The following is a 12,500-nucleotide window of genomic DNA, read 5'->3' on the forward strand; positions in this document are numbered from 1 at the left end:
ACAATGTGAGGTGTGCATGGCAAAAAACACTCACGGTGAAGGCATGTGATATAATATGAAAATATCAAAAGTTAACTAACCAATGATATTGAAGCATATAAATCGAATCATAACTGTATGAAACTCGAATTTGAGCCATATTAAACTGGTAATATTGTGATTTTATGCCTGGTTTTCCATACGTTAGTTTAAATAGAGAGTTATGGAATATAACCTTGGCATATTGGCACTAAAATATATAATAAAGACATTTCAAATCAAACTGAAATGTATTGAAATAAATTTTTCCCATACATTTTTGACAATGTGAGGTGTGCATGGCAAAAAACACTCACGGTGAAGGCATGTGATATAATATGAAAATATCAAAAGTTAACTAACCAATGATATTGAAGCATATAAATCGAATCATAACTATATGAAACTCGAATTTGAGCCATATTAAACTGGTAATATTGTGATTTTATGCCTGGTTTTCCATACGTTAGTTTAAATAGCAAGTTATGGAATATAACCTTGGCATATTGGCACTAAAATATATAATAAAGACATTTCAAATCAAACTGAAATGTATTGAAATGAATTTTTCCCATACATTTTTGACAATGTGAGGTGTGCATGGCAAAAAACACTCACGGTGAAGGCATGTGATATAATATGAAAATATCAAAAGTTAACTAACCAATGATATTGAAGCATATAAATCGAATCATAACTATATGAAACTCGAATTTGAGCCATATTAAACTGGTAATATTGTGATTTTATGCCTGGTTTTCCATACGTTAGTTTAAATAGAGAGTTATGGAATATAACCTTGGCATATTGGCACTAAAATATATAATAAAGACATATCAAATCAAACTGAAATGTATTGAAATGAATTTTTCCCATACATTTTTGACAATGTGAGGTGTGCATGGCAAAAAACACTCACGGTGAAGGCATGTGATATAATATGAAAATATCAAAAGTTAACTAACCAATGATATTGAAGCATATAAATCGAATCATAACTATATAAAACTCGAATTTGAGCCATATTAAACTGGTAATATTGTGATTTTATGCCTGGTTTTCCATACGTTAGTTTAAATAGAGAGTTATGGAATATAACCTTGGCATATTGGCACTAAAATATATAATAAAGACATTTCAAATCAAACTGAAATGTATTGAAATGAATTTTTCCCATACATTTTTGACAATGTGAGGTGTGCATGGCAAAAAACACTCACGGTGAAGGCATGTGATATAATATGAAAATATCAAAAGTTAACTAACCAATGATATTGAAGCATATAAATCGAATCATAACTATATGAAACTCGAATTTGAGCCATATTAAACTGGTAATATTGTGATTTTATGCCTGGTTTTCCATACGTTAGTTTAAATAGAAAAAATTTTCGAATATATATACATATATGAAGAATCTATATTCTAATACTAACATGTTATGGAATATAACCTTGGCATATTGGCACTAAAATATATAATAAAGACATTTCAAATCAAACTGAAATGTATTGAAATGAATTTTTCCCATACATTTTTGACAATGTGAGGTGTGCATGGCAAAAAACACTCACGGTGAAGGCATGTGATATAATATGAAAATATCAAAAGTTAACTAACCAATGATATTGAAGCATATAAATCGAATCATAACTATATGAAACTCGAATTTGAGCCATATTAAACTGGTAATATTGTGATTTTATGCCTGGTTTTCCATACGTTAGTTTAAATAGAGAGTTATGGAATATAACCTTGGCATATTGGCACTAAAATATATAATAAAGACATTTCAAATCAAACTGAAATGTATTGAAATAAATTTTTCCCATACATTTTTGACAATGTGAGGTGTGCATGGCAAAAAACACTCACGGTGAAGGCATGTGATATAATATGAAAATATCAAAAGTTAACTAACCAACGATATTGAAGCATATAAATCGAATCATAACTATATGAAACTCGAATTTAAGCCATATTAAACTGGTAATATTGTGATTTTATGCCTGGTTTTTTCCATACGTTAGTTTAAATAGAAAAAATTTTCGAATATATATACATATATGAAGAATTCATATTAGCTATACTAACATGTTATGGAATATAACCTTGGCATATTGGCACTAAAATATATAATAAAGACATTTCAAATCAAACTGAAATGTATTGAAATGAATTTTTCCCATACATTTTTGACAATGTGAGGTGTGCATGGCAAAAAACACTCACGGTGAAGGCATGTGAAATGATATGAAAATATCAAAAGTTAACTAACCAATGATATTGAAACATATAAATCGAATCATAACTATATGAAACTCGAATTTGAGCCATATTAAACTGGTAATATTGTGATTTTATGCCTGGTTTTCCATACGTTAGTTTAAATAGAGAGTTATGGAATATAACCTTGGCATATTGGCACTAAAATATATAATAAAGACATTTCAAATCAAACTGAAATGTATTGAAATAAATTTTTCCCATACATTTTTGACAATGTGAGGTGTGCATGGCAAAAAACACTCACGGTGAAGGCATGTGATATAATATGAAAATATCAAAAGTTAACTAACCAATGATATTGAAGCATATAAATCGAATCATAACTATATGAAACTCGAATTTGAGCCATATTAAACTGGTAATATTGTGATTTTATACCTGGTTTTCCATACGTTAGTTTAAATAGCAAGTTATGGAATATAACCTTGGCATATTGGCACTAAAATATATAATAAAGACATTTCAAATCAAACTGAAATGTATTGAAATAAATTTTTCCCATACATTTTTGACAATGTGAGGTGTGCATGGCAAAAAACACTCACGGTGAAGGCATGTGATATAATATGAAAATATCAAAAGTTAACTAACCAATGATATTGAAGCATATAAATCGAATCATAACTATATGAAACTCGAATTTGAGCCATATTAAACTGGTAATATTATGATTTTATTCCTGGTTTTCCATACGTTAGTTTAAATAGAAAAAATTTTCGAATATATATACATATATGAAGAATCTATATTCTATACTAACATGTTATGGCATATTGGTGTTATTGTATTTTATTCCTGGTTTTCTATAGTTAGTTTAAATAGAAATAAATTTTTGAATTCAAAATTTTATATTCTATACTAGCATTACATAGAAATTATCCTCAACTGTTTGTTTCTTGTATAAATACAGGAAATTAAACAGATGATGAAGAGAAAAAAATAAGAAAAACAAAAATTTATAAGAAAAATTAAATTTTAAACAAAGGAAAAGAGGAGAAAATTTTTTCAATCATATATATTTATGATTAAAAAATAGAATTATGAAATTATTAATTTCAATTCAAAGAGAAAAATTATGTAATATATGAAATTATTACATTAAAAATGCATTTGAAAAAAAAGTAAAATGTTATTAAGAATGATAAATTATTTGAAAATTGGCAAATATTAAGAAGAAATATCGTTCTTATATTTTTATATAAAATATATAATATAGAGAACGAAAATTCTTTTTCATAAAAAACGGTTTTTGAATTTTTAATAAGAAAAGCTAAAGGGGGGTCGCCCCTTTACTTTTTATATACACCGTAATTTATGAAATTTTCAAATATGAAAAACAAAGAAAAATATATAAATAAAAATATTATTCTGGTTGATCCTGCCAGTAGTTATATGCTTGTCTCAAAGATTAAGCCATGCATGTCTAAGTACAAACAAATTAAAAGTGAAACCGCAAAAGGCTCATTATATCAGTTATGGTTCCATAGATCGTTAACAGTTACTTGGATAACTGTGGTAATTCTAGAGCTAATACATGCAATATAAACACGGACCTTATGGAACGTGTGCTTTTATTAGACTAAAACCAAGCGATCATTTGATCGTTAAATTGGTTGAACTCTAGATAACTTGCAGATCGTATGGTCCCGTACCGACGACAGATCTTTCAAATGTCTGCCCTATCAACTTTTGATGGTAGTATCTAGGACTACCATGGTTGCAACGGGTAACGGGGAATCAGGGTTCGATTCCGGAGAGGGAGCCTGAGAAACGGCTACCACATCTAAGGAAGGCAGCAGGCGCGTAAATTACCCACTCCCAGTTCGGGGAGGTAGTGACGAAAAATAACAATACAGGACTCATATCCGAGGCCCTGTAATTGGAATGAGTACACTTTAAATCCTTTAACAAGGACCTATTGGAGGGCAAGTCTGGTGCCAGCAGCCGCGGTAATTCCAGCTCCAATAGCGTATATTAAAGTTGTTGCGGTTAAAACGTTCGTAGTTGAATTTGTGCTTCATACGGGTAGTACAACTATATATTGTGGTATGTACATTACCTTATGTATGTAAGCGTATTACCGGTGGAGTTCTTATATATAATTAATACAATGTATTTTTTATATATTCCTCCTATTTAAACCTACTTCAGTGCTCTTCATCGAGTGTTGTTGTGGGCCGGTACAATTACTTTGAACAAATTAGAGTGCTTAAAGCAGGCTCCAAATGCCTGAATATTTTGTGCATGGAATAATGAAATAAGACCTCTGTTCTACTTTCATTGGTTTTTAGATCAAGAGGTAATGATTAATAGAAGCAGTTTGGGGGCATTAGTATTACGACGCGAGAGGTGAAATTCTTGGACCGTCGTAAGACTAACTTAAGCGAAAGCATTTGCCAAAGATGTTTTCATTAATCAAGAACGAAAGTTAGAGGTTCGAAGGCGATCAGATACCGCCCTAGTTCTAACCATAAACGATGCCAGCTAGCAATTGGGTGTAGCTACTACTATGGCTCTCTCAGTCGCTTCCCGGGAAACCAAAGCTTTTGGGCTCCGGGGGAAGTATGGTTGCAAAGCTGAAACTTAAAGGAATTGACGGAAGGGCACCACCAGGAGTGGAGCCTGCGGCTTAATTTGACTCAACACGGGAAAACTTACCAGGTCCGAACATAAGCGTGTAAGACAGATTGATAGCTCTTTCTCGAATCTATGGGTGGTGGTGCATGGCCGTTCTTAGTTCGTGGAGTGATTTGTCTGGTTAATTCCGATAACGAACGAGACTCAAATATATTAAATAGATGCTTTCAGGATTATGATGTTGAAACTTATATAGCCTTCTTTCATGCGTACATCTTGAATGTACAAGTGTTTGAATGTGTTTATATAAGTGGAGTCGTACCTGTTGGTTTGTCCCATTATAAGGACACTAGCTTCTTAAATGGACAAATTGCGTCTAGCAGTAACGAGATTGAGCAATAACAGGTCTGTGATGCCCTTAGATGTCCTGGGCTGCACGCGCGCTACAATGAAAGTATCAACGTGTATTTCCTAGACCGAGAGGTCCGGGTAAACCGCTGAACCACTTTCATGCTTGGGATTGTGAACTGAAACTGTTCACATGAACTTGGAATTCCCAGTAAGTGCGAGTTATTAACTCGCATTGATTAAGTCCCTGCCCTTTGTACATACCGCCCGTCGCTACTACCGATTGAATTATTTAGTGAGGTCTCCGGACGTGATCACTGTGACGCCTCGTGTGTCACGGTTGTTTCGCAAAAGTTGACCGAACTTGATTATTTAGAGGAAGTAAAAGTCGTAACAAGGTTTCCGTAGGTGAACCTGCGGAAGGATCATTATTGTGTTCCATATCCGTAAGAAAAACAAACAAACAAACAAACAAACAGACAAGCAAACAAACGAACAAAAAGAAAAAAAAAAAAAAAAAAAAAAGAAAAAAAAAAAAAAAATTTATATAATTATTTTGAATCCATAATTCTTTTTATTCTTTTTCATTCAATTTGTGATCCATCAATTATATCATATTAAATATAATATATGATGGTACATTTTGTAATGTTTTTTCTTATTTTTTTCTTTTAAAAACCTTTAAACATGAAAATAAAAAGTTGTACTTATTATTCATTTGATTGAATGATAAGTTAATTTGTTCACAATAACAAAAGTGGTATATATTTATTATATTATTATATATACATAAAATGATTAAAAAAATACAAAATAATTGAATCATAATAAATACCACCACTGTATTATTGTTGAACTAAGACATTCGCAACTTAATAAAAATGTTTAGAGTTAAATATATTTGATATATATTATTGAAAGAAAATCAATTTATATATTATTAATATTATTTAATTTTACTCTTTCAATTAATATATGCAAAAAAAAATTGACATTTGTTATAAATAAAAATAAATAAAAAAATACTCTAAGCGGTGGATCACTTGGCTCATGGGTCGATGAAGAACGCAGCAAACTGTGCGTCATCGTGTGAACTGCAGGACACATGAACATCGACATTTTGAACGCATATCGCAGTCCATGCTGTTATGTACATTAAATTCAATTTTAAAGTACTGCTTGGACTACATATGGTTGAGGGTTGTAAGACTATGCTAAATAAGTTGCTTATTCTTTTATAAAAATAATTGAATTTAAGCAAATGTGTATATTATTGGATTTTAAATAATTCATAATATTAATAGCAAAAAAAATAAAGATATATAATGAATTTTATTTATTATATATTCTTTAAAAAAAAAATCCTCTCAAATAAAATGAAATGATGAAAATATTGAATCTAAGTATTCTTTACAAAAAATTTTCATATTATTTATATATATATATAAAATAATAATTTATATATGTAATTAAAAGGAGGAATGTCTAGCATAAAAATTAAATTTTTTATTCTAGGATTGCCTCATTTTACATTATTATTATTTTTATATATTTACAATATATAAAAGGAGAAAAGAAAAATAGAGATGAAAAGATGATATAATTTTTTTATTAAATTGTGAGAAGATAAAAAAAGAATATTAAAACAACCTCAACTCATATGGGATTACCCCCTGAATTTAAGCATATTAATGAGGGGAGGAAAAGAAACTAACAAGGATTTTCTTAGTAGCGGCGAGCGAAAAGAAAATAGTTCAGCACTAAGTCACTTTGTCTATATGTCAAATGTGAGATGCAGTGTATGGAATATCTTAATATCTAGTATGAGAAATTAACGATTTAAGTCCTTCTTAAATGAGGCCATTTACCCATAGAGGGTGCCAGGCCCGTATAACGTTAATGATTACTAGAAAGATATTTCCAAAGAGTCGTGTTGCTTGATAGTGCAGCACTAAGTGGGTGGTAAACTCCATCTAAAACTAAATATAACCATGAGACCGATAGTAAACAAGTACCGTGAGGGAAAGTTGAAAAGAACTCTGAATAGAGAGTTAAATAGTACGTGAAACTGCTTAGAGGTTAAGCCCGATGAACCTGAATATCCATTATGAAAAATTCATCATTAAATAATTAAAAAAATAATGTGCATTTTTTTCATATAAGGACATTGTAATCTATTAACATAATAAAGTATTTATCAAAAGATCATTGGTGATATTAAGTTTATTTAAATTAATTTGCTTTTTAAGCATATTAACATAAAATAAATACTAATGATTTGATAAAGTGTTGATAGATTTTATTATATATAATGCTAAAATTCATTTTTTGAATTTTACAAAAAATTTAATATCTATGATATTAATATTTATTTGTATGCATTTATATGATTAACAATGCGAAAGATTCAGGATACCTTCGGGACCCGTCTTGAAACACGGACCAAGGAGTCTAACATATGTGCAAGTCATTGAGTTATATTAAACTTAATGGCATAATTAACTTAACTTAAATATAATGGGATTAATTTTTAGTCTATTTTTTAATAAATAGTCAATTAATTCAATCCCGGGGCGTTCCATATAGTTATGTATAATGATAATTTATTATTATTTATACCTCTAACTGGAGCGTACCTTGAGCATATATGCTGTGACCCGAAAGATGGTGAACTATACTTGATCAGGTTGAAGTCAGGGGAAACCCTGATGGAAGACCGAAACAGTTCTGACGTGCAAATCGATTGTCAGAATTGAGTATAGGGGCGAAAGACCAATCGAACCATCTAGTAGCTGGTTCCCTCCGAAGTTTCCCTCAGGATAGCTGGTGCATTTAAAAATTATATAAAATAATCTTATCTGGTAAAGCGAATGATTAGAGGCCTTAGGGTCGAAACGATTTTAACCTATTCTCAAACTTTAAATGGGTAAGAACCTCACCTTTCTTGATATGAAGGTTGAGGTTATGATATAATGTGCCCAGTGGGCCACTTTTGGTAAGCAGAACTGGCGCTGTGGGATGAACCAAACGTAATGTTACGGTGCCTAAATTAACAACTCATGCAGATACCATGAAAGGCGTTGGTTGCTTAAAACAGCAGGACGGTGGACATGGAAGTCGTAATCCGCTAAGGAGTGTGTAACAACTCACCTGCCGAAGCAACTAGCCCTTAAAATGGATGGCGCTTAAGTTGTATACCTATACATTACCGCTAAAGTAGATGATTTATAAAACAATTTCGATTGATTTATAAATTTTGAAACTTTAGTGAGTAGGAGGGTACAATAGTGTGCTTAGAAGTGTTTGGCGTAAGCCTGCATGGAGCCGCTATTGGTACAGATCTTGGTGGTAGTAGCAAATAATCGAATGAGACCTTGGAGGACTGAAGTGGAGAAGGGTTTCGTGTGAACAGTGGTTGATCACGAGTTAGTCGGTCCTAAGTTCAAGGCGAAAGCCGAAAATTTTCAAGTTTTTAATAAAAAAAAATATTAATAAAAATATATTTAAAAATAATTAAAATACTTGAATTATTTTGAACGAAAGGGAATACGGTTCCAATTCCGTAACCTGTTGAGTATCCGTTTGTTATTAAAAATGGGCCTTGTGCTCATCCTGGCAACAGGAACGACCATAAAGAAGCCGTCGAGAGATATCGGAAGAGTTTTCTTTTCTGTTTTATAGTCGTACTACCATGGAAGTCTTTCGAAGAGAGATATGGTAGATGGACTAGAAGAGCATGACATTTACTGTTGTGTCGATATTTTCTCCTCGGACCTTGAAAATTTATGGTGGGGTCACGCAAACTTCTCAACAGGCCGTACCAATATCCGCAGCTGGTCTCCAAGGTGAAGAGTCTCTAGTCGATAGAATAATGTAGGTAAGGGAAGTCGGCAAATTAGATCCGTAACTTCGGGATAAGGATTGGCTCTGAAGATTGAGATAGTCGGGCTTGATTGGGAAGCAATACCATGGTTTATGTACTCGTTCTGGGTAAATAGAGAATTACGATTCTTGTTCCCCGGATAGTAGTTACGTAGCCAATTGTGGAACTTTCTTGCTAAAATTTTTAAGGAATTATATCATTCGATATATATTCCTTTTAAATTATAACGATTATCAATTAACAATCAATTCAGAACTGGCACGGACTTGGGGAATCCGACTGTCTAATTAAAACAAAGCATTGTGATGGCCCTAACGGGTGTTGACACAATGTGATTTCTGCCCAGTGCTCTGAATGTCAAAGTGAAGAAATTCAAGTAAGCGCGGGTAAACGGCGGGAGTAACTATGACTCTCTTAAGGTAGCCAAATGCCTCGTCATCTAATTAGTGACGCGCATGAATGGATTAACGAGATTCCTACTGTCCCTATCTACTCATTCTAATTGTGAACGTTGAAGCGAACGGACGCGTGAGCGGATGTTTTACTTTGCGAATTATAAAAATATTCTTGAGCGATTGTTTTTCCCTAGAAAATACTACATTTTACCGTCGGCAAGTGACGTACATTGTGTACAAATCGGCGCGTGTGTGTGTGCAGGAAACTGTTCGGCTGTCGTGCGACCGTCGGTGGGTTTTTCGCCGTTACTGAGAGACACTTAAATTGCGCGTACCTGACTGGTAGCTATTAAGCGAAAAACTATTGTGCGTGTAATTGTCCCGTCAAGTGGGCGCCGCTATAATTGCGCGCACCTGTGTCGGTGTAACACGTGCTGGAAAACTTTTATTGTTGTGCGGGTAGCGAGGAACGCTATAAATTTTTGCGAATTCTCTTTTGTGCTATATCCGCGAGTGATTAGCGCTAATTGAGTAACGCTGCGGTGAAGCAGTGCATGAACTGTGCATTGTGCTTAGTGAGTGCCGTTGTGTGAGTACGGGAAAATACCGCTGTGTTTTCCCGGAATTTTAGTGAGAGACGCTATAATTGCGCGCACCTGTGGGAAAACTAAAATCGTTGTGCGGGTAGCGAGAAACACTATATACGGCGTAACTGTATAAGTGTGTGATAAACTGTGTGTGGAATTGTCGGTGGACTCTCCCGTTAGTGGGTGCCACTATAATTGCGTGCGGGTGCCACTATAATTGTTGTGCGTTTTAATTGCGTGACGCGATTTACAGTGGTGGCAGAGGGCTATGCCCAAATTAGGCGTAGGAATGAAGAGGGCGAGCACCCCTCTCCAGGGCAGTTTGAGATTGGCGTCATCAGCGATGGATGAGTCAACGTCGGGGGAGGAAGAGGTCCTCCTGAGATCACCCCCCCGCATGAAGAAGAAAACCGCTGGAGGAGCAGCGGTCACAACAGAAAAGGTGACGGCGAAAGCACCCGTAATGGGTAAGTTGGGGGTAAGCGGAAGCGAGGGCGTTTCCGAGGGGGAAAAAAAGGGGGAGAAAAAGGTGCGGAAGGCAGGGGCCAAATTGGGTCCAGCCGGGCAGCGGATGGAGAAAATCCGCAGAATTTCGGGTGCTTCCCTGGAGAATTCGGGAGCGTTCGGTGAAAAAGTTGGGGGGCAATTTATGGGGCGTTTCAAGTCCATTGTGACGGCCTTTAGTGGAGCCGTCATAGACATGGACGGCGTCCCAAAGAACGCAGCGAAGGACCTCCTGGGATACTCCTTGGAGTTCGAGGCGCTTTTTGTGGAGATGGTGGCGGAGATCGCCCATCTTCGTGGGCGGTTGGAAGCCACAAAAACAAGTAGAGAGGAAGCACCTCGGAGGACGGCTGGAGCTTCGCTGGCTGGTGCAGCGCTGATGCCGGCACCTCAGGCGCCTGCGCCTGTGTTGCCTGCGTTGCCGGTGCCCAAGCCAGTTGAGACCTGGTCGGTCGTAGTAAGGGGTAAGACCCCCACTACGTCCAAAGAGGTGATCAAAAAAGTAGTAAAAGAGGTAGGGCCTTCTATGGGGGTAAGGGTGCACGAGGTGCGCCCGTTGAAGGATGGAGGTGCGATTATTCGCACCCCATCAGTTGCTGAGAGGGATAACTTGGTAAAAAATGCCAAGTTTTCCGAGGTGGGGCTCGATGTGAGCATACGTCGGAAGCTGGGGCCTAGGGTTGTGGTCCAGGGGGTCCACACGGAGATCTCCCCTGACGAGTTCATGGGAGAGTTGTTCCGTTTGAACCTCAAGGAGTTCAGCCCTGGGTGTCTTGAGAAGGACGTGAGGATGATCAGCCGTCCTTGGAAGGTCAGCCCTGATGGAGTGACGAATGTGGTCCTTGAGGGCACGGACATGCTAATGTCCGCCCTCCTGGAAGCAGGTCGCTGCTACGTAAAGTGGTTTTCCTTCCGGGTACGGCCGGACCAACTAACGCCCGGCTGCTTCCGATGCATGGGATTTGATCACAGGGTGGCAGAATGCAGAGCCAAGAAGGATGTCTGCCGTAGGTGCGGGCAGGAAGGACACAGGAGTGCAGGTTGTGGCAATGCCCCGCATTGTCGCAACTGTGCATTTAAGGGCAAGCCAGCCGGACATCTGATGATGTCCACTGTCTGCCCGGTGTACTGTGCCATTGTTGCCCGTGCGAATGCTAGACATTGATGGTTGAGCTATATCAACTGAACTGTCAGGGGTCTTATGCCGTGATGTGTGAATTGGGGGCGTGTATGTCGGAGGGGGGCTGCGGCATTGCTTTGCTCCAGGAACCATACTCCACCAATGGGGTGGTGAGAGGTCTTCCTGGTGGCTTCAGGGTCTTTACGGACCTTGGAGTCAATGCCGCAGTAGCTGTGTGTGAGCCAAGCTACTCTTGCGTAGTGGTTGACTCATCACAGTGGGGAGTATGTGTGTGTGTTGAGGGCGATTTCGGCAAAGTATATGTCGCCAGCCTATACTGCAAGTTCAATGAACCTCTAGAACCATACTTGAGATACATAGAGGCGGTGCTACTACGTGAAAGTAGCAACCCTGTCATCATGTGTCTCGATGCCAATGCCACCTCCCCGATGTGGTTCAGCAAAACATCCAGGCACACTGCTGGATATCGGAGCCACAGTCGTGGTGAGGCCATGAGCGATTGGGTGGTGGCAAATAGCCTCCTCATTGCAAACGAACCGAGTGAATGGTATACGTTTGATGGGCCTAGAGGAGTGAGCGACATTGACGTGACGCTCATGAATGAAGCAGCCGCGAGCAAGTTTGAATGTAGTTGGAGTGTCAAGGGTGGTTGGGGAATTAGTGACCATAATTTAATTCAAATCATGGTTACTCCTCGTACCCCACAGTCGGAAAGTGTGAGTCCATTGAGACGATGGCGTACCACATGCGCCGACTGG

The 12,500-nt window shown here is 36.7% G+C and overlaps 1 non-coding gene and 2 pseudogenes across 1 annotated transcript; all 3 read left to right on the forward strand.

Moving 5' to 3' along the window:
• The first annotated feature begins 3,672 nt into the window (after positions 1–3,672).
• Positions 3,673–5,663, forward strand: LOC129251529 (small subunit ribosomal RNA). Its single transcript, XR_008582985.1, has one exon. It is a non-coding gene; the product is annotated as a small subunit ribosomal RNA (ribosomal RNA).
• Positions 5,664–6,255: 592 nt separating this feature from the next.
• LOC129251506 (5.8S ribosomal RNA) lies at positions 6,256–6,436 on the forward strand (annotated as a pseudogene).
• A 442-nt stretch (positions 6,437–6,878) lies between these two features.
• LOC129251545 (large subunit ribosomal RNA) overlaps positions 6,879–12,500 on the forward strand; it is a 9,734-nt pseudogene continuing 4,112 nt past the window's right edge.

This window comes from Anastrepha obliqua, unplaced genomic scaffold (genome assembly GCF_027943255.1).
Source record: "Anastrepha obliqua isolate idAnaObli1 unplaced genomic scaffold, idAnaObli1_1.0 ptg000027l, whole genome shotgun sequence".
NCBI classification, from domain to species: domain Eukaryota; kingdom Metazoa; phylum Arthropoda; class Insecta; order Diptera; family Tephritidae; genus Anastrepha; species Anastrepha obliqua.